This window comes from Clytia hemisphaerica, unplaced genomic scaffold, assembly GCF_902728285.1.
Source record: "Clytia hemisphaerica strain Z4C2 unplaced genomic scaffold, Clytia hemisphaerica genome assembly, whole genome shotgun sequence".
NCBI lineage: Eukaryota > Metazoa > Cnidaria > Hydrozoa > Leptothecata > Clytiidae > Clytia > Clytia hemisphaerica.
Window position 1 is genome coordinate 70,369 of NW_027103770.1, and position 7,826 is coordinate 78,194.

General features: G+C 36.1%; 1 long non-coding RNA gene across 1 annotated transcript; it reads right to left on the minus strand.

Annotated features, from left to right (window-relative positions):
* Nucleotides 1–800: 800 nt before the first annotated feature.
* Nucleotides 801–7,560, minus strand: LOC136805855 (uncharacterized). The gene is made up of 5 exons (XR_010846458.1): nucleotides 7,414–7,560; nucleotides 3,836–3,900; nucleotides 3,421–3,487; nucleotides 3,169–3,237; nucleotides 801–1,868 (listed from the first exon to the last, which is right to left on the minus strand). It is a non-coding gene; the product is annotated as an uncharacterized lncRNA (long non-coding RNA).
* Nucleotides 7,561–7,826: the final 266 nt, after the last annotated feature.

Here is a 7,826-nt window from a genome sequence, read left to right on the forward strand (position 1 = left end):
GCTAATGTATAGTTCAATACGTTTTGCCGACATCGAGGAGATGAACAAAAAACCCATCAAGTACAACGGCGCGGAGATCAACGATAGAATGCGATTTTTCAAAGGTTTTTCATCTATTTCAATTTTATTCGTTTCCGGGAATACATGGTTTTTTATAAGCAAGTGTCTATATCAGGCTCGCATTACGCTTAGCATTCTATTGTTCTCAAACAGTAGAGCCATTGTTTACTCTCAGGTACCTAATATTCGGGGGACCCGCTAATTAATTTTTCGAAAATTTTCCACCCAGGACCATGCGAAACTCCTTGATCTTGATGAGAAATGAAGCCACTTATTTCCCATCCAGAACTCCGCGCGTAGTTTTTACACAAACGCCGGATTGAAACTAAAATCTATCGCTAGATTTCAAAAAGTGTAATCCCCCAAAACAAAGGAACTGCTAGATACAATCCGTCGTCTTGATTACGGCGCGTTCTATGCGCGTTTTGGATGGGAAATAAGTAGCTTCAATTTCTCTTGCCTGAGAAGGCTTGAAACTCAATGTACAGGACATTTATATTCCAACCCCTCCCCCCGTTTATCGATTCTTTTTTTGAAAGTTTCACCTTTTGACCTAATTCTACTGTATTACAGGGGTCACACTCGGCATTTCAATTTCGCTATCCGTTAAATTTTGTTTTGAAAAGATATTTTTTCAAGCCAGAAAAAGAAAAATTTTTTACAAGCACACACGATTTTAGACTCAATTTGTAGACATTAAGTCACTGGAGAATTTTGGAGGAAAGTAAACTATAGCAAAGTAAATCGACACAAAAATTGTTATATTCAACTATTAACTATCAATGTAAAAATTTATAACAAAATTATTGAATATTTTGCTACAATTCAGGAGATGCTCCAGCCTGTCAGTTGGAGAGTGGTCACAAAAAAGGAGGAAATTACTTTTGTTGGGGTTGCGAGTGCAATTCTTTCCGCTGCCACGACCTTCAATACGCATTCAATGCCACCAAGATGTCGCTCGATGACAAGTGTGAGAAGTTAAACATGACTGAGGTCGGTCGGAAACTTCAAAGCGAAGGTGCTCTGCACTACAGTTCCTGCCTGAAAAGTCACGAAGCCCTACTTGAACTCCATTTACGCGATATTGTTGTTCCTGTCGAAAGTCGTGTTGAAGATTTGAGGAAAGAGATCGATAACGAAATGAAGGGAACACACAGAATGCCAGCTCTGTTGCACAATACTGGCAAATATCGCTTTGCTGAAGTTGGAATGTGCGATTACGAGGTGCTTCCAGTCGAACCATTGCACGCAATAGGTCACCATATCAATAATCTTTTCGAGGAAATCCCAAGACACCTTCCGAAAAAAGAACGGGGCGTATTTGAGAGAACTTTGAAAGCTGCTTTTTCTTCAAGGCAAGTCAAAAGAGGGAAAGATTACCGAAATGCATTGCTCCAATTAACGACGGCCGTTGATGGACGAATTGATGACAAGATAGTCCAGATTCTGATTTCTCTATGCGAGATACAGGAAATCCTCTACTCGAACGAGAGGTCCGCTGAATTGATTTTGCGGCTGTACAACGTGACATTTGTTCATGCCATGAAAATGATCGTGGCTTTCGAAACGACTGAGAAGTTGACGAAGCGAAAATTGTTCGGCCAGTATTTTCACGCACTTGTTTGCCATGCTCCAGAGCAATTCCGCATAATTCCAATGCCCTCATCAAATGCCGAAGATGAGGAAAGGTTCTTTAATTTCCTCAAAACATGCACGAAGTGTACTTCCAATCATCATCCGGAAAATGTCTTGGACAACTGCTTTATTCGCTGCCAAGTACGTGAAGAAATCAAGTCCGACAAGGATGGCTGTAAAAGAAAAAAAAGAGAGTCATCAATCTCTAAGTCTGGCAAGAAGCTTCCACCCAAGACCGAAACTATAATCCCTTTCCGATTCATCACAAAGTTCCCTAGGATATGGCAAGCTCATTTAGAGAGGATAGCTGATTTTTTAGTTGTCAAAGGCATTTGGACAGAAATGACCGATGGCATCAAGTTTAGCGACCTGAAAAAGCTCAATCTCCCTATCAGTCATTTTCGAGATACAACAATTAAGCAGGAGTTGGTCCGTGTTAAAGAAGTGTGGTCAGATCTCCTCAAAAGCTCTCCTTCTCAAATTCCTGCCTATGAGATCATTGATGATGACGGAAAGAAGACAAACTTCCTTGTAACCCTAAATCATTTCAAAAAACAAGCTGAAAAAGGTAAGAAATTATATAAGTTTCTTCGACTAAGGTTCCAGCAGAAGTTTATACTTTGTTTTACTAACATTCCAAATGCCTGCTTCAATTGAATGATAATTTTAATAGAAACCTATCAGCACTTTACTCTCAGAATTTTTAAAGTTAGAAAGACTTCCAATTTCTTTATAGCAAATTCGACAAAGCAAAAGAAGGTAGATCTCAACGTTACCCCCTCAACTATGATCGCAAACATGCAGCTGAAGAGCCCGCCTGAATCAGGTACAGAGCGCCACATAATGTGGTCTTTTATAAATGCACTTTAGATTAAAAAAATTCAACTAGGTCAAATACTTTATCTTCTCCAGTGTAAACCTGGACAGGATTCAAGAATTTTAAAAATATTTCTGTTTAGGTAAAACCAAGACAACGTTTGCATCTTCAACTCCATGCAACTCTATGGGCCAGCAAAAATCTTGTGAGTTAATTTTGTTTCAAAAATAACAGACCGAGGCAAATAATTACTTTGGTATAGACAGTACTAATCCTTTTGCATCATCAATCTTAAAATGAAGATTTAACAGTTTCCTTGATTTTATATTGTACAATATTTTCTTTTTTTTAGCATTTCCCAAGTACATCAAGTCAAACTATACTGGAAAAAATGTGGCTGAAGCTGCTAAAGTTGATGGTAAATTCTCCATTATAAATTAGATTTTAAGGGTTAAACATATTTCTCTGCATGCTACCGATTGCTGGCTCTTCAGCAATGTATTAAACAATCTGTATCTTTGTTTTAGACACACCCATAGATCTTCAAATTTCAGATGTTCCCATGTATCATACCCAGGCAACCCCTGGACCAAGTCATGAACGTTCATGTAAGTTTCACAAGTTTTATATTTTCTAGCAGTAAAATTATTTCTTACCAATGTCCCATGTACACTGTCACACCAATTTTCTTCATTCATAACATTGCGACTTATGACATTTTTAACCTTAAAAAAAGAAATTTAACAGAATGAATTTTTCTTGTAAATTTTACCAGCAATAAAAATCTTCAGTTTCAGACGTATCAATGATACAAGACCACTCAACACCAGGACCAAGCCATGATAACTCTAGTAAGTTTCACCAGATTTCTCTAGCTTGATGTAGAACACTAAGAATATTTGTTTTACCTATTTCACATTTTGGTACACTAGTTCTTGTATTTGTAGCATCACAAAAGCTGATCACAACTTCAACCTGAGAGGAATTAGATGACAACGTGTTAAAAAAATTTTAAAACAATTTTTTCAGGTTTATCAGCAAGTCAAGTTGTTTTAACCAGAGGACCTAATCAAAATTTATCGAGTAAGTTTCAATGCAACACGCAATTCATTTATTCAACTAAATCCGCATAACTTAGTGTAACAATGATTCAAGCATTTATTTTCAATTAATATGCTATCTAGAATTAATAAAAAACCCATAACACTATGCATAATCATTGTACTGTGTCATTTAGATCAATCAATCAATCAAAAAAACCCAATTCGCTGCCCAAGTGATGAGACCCAAAGTAAGTGTTAATATAAAGATAAACTTGCTTACCGTCATATTCTTGCTTAAACTGCTTTAAAATCCATTACTCGTAAACAATGTCTGACTTGGTTGTCCTGTAAAATGAAAAAAAAATCATTTTATTCTTCCTTAGGTGAAGAGAAACATGCACTCTTACGTAAAAAATCCTTCTCTACCAAAGAGCTGCTAAATCAAGTGCTAGGAGAAGAAAGCTTGACTGATAGCTATGAGAAAATGAAGAACAGACCAGGAGGCGAACTTGATCAAATCCTTACTAAGATAGGAGTGAAACTTGTTGTGAGGTGGGAAAAGGCTACTGAGGCTCTAAAATTGTTAGAAAAGAAAGCATTAAAAACAGACAACGAGTACACATGGCGTTATACCGAAGATGATAAAGAAGAATATGTGAGGGAGAAAAATGCAATGTCGATCATCAAGTGCTTGAAATCAAAATTTGATATCATTCTAACTTAGATCACCAGACACAAAATAGAAGTTAAAATAGCTAAGTTTAAACTTTTGAAAGCAGAAATGCTTTTTTAGGATTAACGAGAGTAAATTTGTGAGATTATAAAAATGTTATGGAATCCTGTCCAGGTTTACACTCATTCCATAAGCAAAATGAATAGCGTAACATTAATTAAGATATAATTTTTAAAAGAATTTTTACTACATTGTCTCTTCATTTAAATTGTAAATATTATTCAAATAAATTCAGTGTGTAACATTTGTATGATTGTTATTATTAGTATTTATATTACTGACACATTCACAAAAATTTCTATATTTATTTTATCACTTTCTAAAAATTATTTTCATTACAGAATTATTTTCATTACAGAATTAAAATTTTGCAGAAGATAGACTTCCAGATATATACTTCACTTATAAAACTTGTCATTGATAGGTATTTTTTTGAAAATTTACAATAGGACCGTCCACTTAATTTCAGAAATAATACTATAATGGGCTTATATCATGGAATTTCCATTATAAGCCCATGCTATAATAATGAGCCTGATTAATAGCTTTCTACACAAGAGAAACATGCTGGGGATCACTGAATTTCAGACAAAGTATAGGCAGAAATCACAAATTTTAATTTTGCATAAATTTCACTTTCTTGGTTTGAAACTTTCAATGAAAATTTGTTTTCGTCCTATAAGTAAATTATACTAACCGGCCTGAACCGGCTAGAAAAGATATTTTCCTAATCACAGTGCTATGTTGAATATTAAAAATAACTCCAGCGTACATAAATCATGATACTCCCAATTTCAATGGATGCAATGCGAAGGAAACAACAACAATAAAAAATATAATCTGTGCCAGTCTGTGCTGGAGTTGGAATGGAGTTTTTAATTATTCAAGCATGACACCCTGATTAGGAAAAGGTCTCTAGAATGTGAAGAAGTTATGCTGAGACTTTCTAGCTTAAACCTAGCCTAGATGTCCAGACCGTAAACTATTTTACCGTATAGAGATTTTACTACTGACTCCCCCCTGTGCAAGGTTGTTGCGTTGACCGAGGACAATATTTTCAATACAGCCCGAAAAAAAAACCGGTCATTATTGTATTTGTTAACCGTTTCCTTCAGCTTCAATTGATTTTTAGCGCTTTATCCAGGAAAAATAGCGAAATAAAGCGAAAAACAAGCAAAAAGAGATGAAAATTTTTTATGATTTCTGACGTCAGAAATAAAAAATGAGAGAAATGATGTCAACGCATTGTTAATTTTCCTTTGAAAAAGTGACGTCACAATGAATTTTCCTAACGACGAGCAACTCTGGACAGTGAAGGCCCGTCGTCATGCGAAAAGAACCAATTGCATTGCGCAAAAAGCAGTGTAGCCCGCTTCGAAAAAGTAAACGGTTAACAATGAGTAGTAACGCCTGGTCCTATTCAATTTAGTTGATAACCAATCCCAATAATTGATAGTTGATCGAGACTAAAATCTTGAGTACTGTATATATTGATTGATCATTGTTTTTTTTTAATCTTGTTAGAGCCAATTTATGATCATTCGATCAATCGATAAGCAATCGAGCCTCCTTTAAAAAAACATGATTATCAAATGGAAAGAGTTATCAGTGTATTGAATGGGAGAGTGTGTGTTAAACCAGACTCTCCCAATCGATACAATCTATAACTTTTTCCAATTCATGTTGACCAATCGATTGTATATTGATTAATTCCAATAATCGATAGACAATCGCTAATCAGAATTCCAAGGCAGGCTTGATTGCCTGAATGAAAAAAAACAATCAAAGATCATGATAGATACCGTAAGTTGGTCTTATGTCTACATCCCTCCTCTAATCTCGACATCCTTCTTTAAAGATAGGAATAATAGTGAGGTCAGAATCGCGGATTGAAACTAATTTTCTTTGCTGAGCAATCAGTTGAGGAGTCCATTAGTGATTACAACCTTCCTATCATTCCTATCTCTAAAGAAGGATGTCGAAATTAGAAGAGGGATGTCGACATTAGACCAACTTACGGTACTCAAGATTTCAGAATAAATAGGTACGATACTGCGACAACCTATCGATTATCCGAGATCAATCGATTGGTCATCCATTACCACTGGTAACAGTTATCAATTACATATTAATTATCCAAATCGATCGATTGGTTAATCGGTTTGATTAGTCATCCATGGTAAACAGTGTTATATCCAGACGGTGTCAATCGAACGAATCGTACGCCGAATCAATCGAACGCAATTGAACGCAATCGAATAATTGCAATTCGATTGTCGAACGCAATCGAATCGCAATCGAATATTACCCAGGATTTGCTGTTCGATTGCTTCAATTACGTTCGATTGTATTCGATTACGTTCGATTGATTCAATTGTATTAGATTTTATTCGCTTTAGTATGGTACTTAAGCACTCGCCCGCCCATGCTAAGAAGCTCTAACAGAGTGATCCAATTTAATTTAATCGCAATCAAACTCATAGTACATAATCGTAATCGAACGATATCGAAGATTAATCCAATGTAATTGACAATCAATCGAACCAATCTAACCTTACTCGAACGTAATCGAATATTATGTATATCCGCCATTAATACAATAATGACCGGTTAGTGAGGGCTGTACTGAGAAATATTGCCCAAGGTCAAGTAACGACCGAGCTTGCGAGAAGAGATAAAAAATTGCTATAATTTCTGACGTCAGAAATAAAAAATGAGAGAAATGATGTCAACGCATTGTTCATTTTCCTTTGAAAAAGTGACGTCACATGGAATTTTCCTAACGACGGGCAACTCTGGACAATGTAGGCCCGTCGTCATGCGAAAAGAACCAATTGCATTGCGCAAAAAGCCATGTAGCCCGCTTCGAAAAAGTAACCGGTTAACAATGATGGGATAGAGTATGGATTGAGTGAACATGCAGCTGTTTTTTCAGATAAAAAAGAAGAGGGCTCTCCTGGGAGCAGACATACCTCTAGTCTACATAAGAACTTGCCTTCAGCTCAATACAGTAGTGAAAGCCATTACACATGGACAAGGGGGTCTCAAATCAACAGTCACAGTGCATAATTCTCAAGTTTGAACGTGGGAAAACCTCTAAAAGTTAAAAATAATTATTAAGTTACCTTTTTCAATACTTCTTCAGAATATGCATAGTGAGTGAAACACATTCATGACCAATAAATTGGCAGCAGGTCCATTCAAAAGCCTTGAGTTGAGTACCACCAGTTCAATGCACGCTCATCGCCATATTGAAAAGGAAATTACTGACCCAAAAGCGTCCAAACGTGAAAAAAGCCGAATCAAAACAAAAATTCGTGGTCACACTTGTAAAAGCTTTCACGGTAGAAATACGCATATTTATTGTTGTAAGTGAAGCCAGCGAAAAGTTCAAACGCGCTCAAATATGAAATATTTCGAAACCTTTTTCTCTATCCTTTTTTCCGTTGAGTTTCGGTGTTTGAAGAAAAAAGTGAAGGTATTCCGGTGTCAAACATGCCATGCGGTGACAAAAATAAGGATTTTACCAAATTTTTGC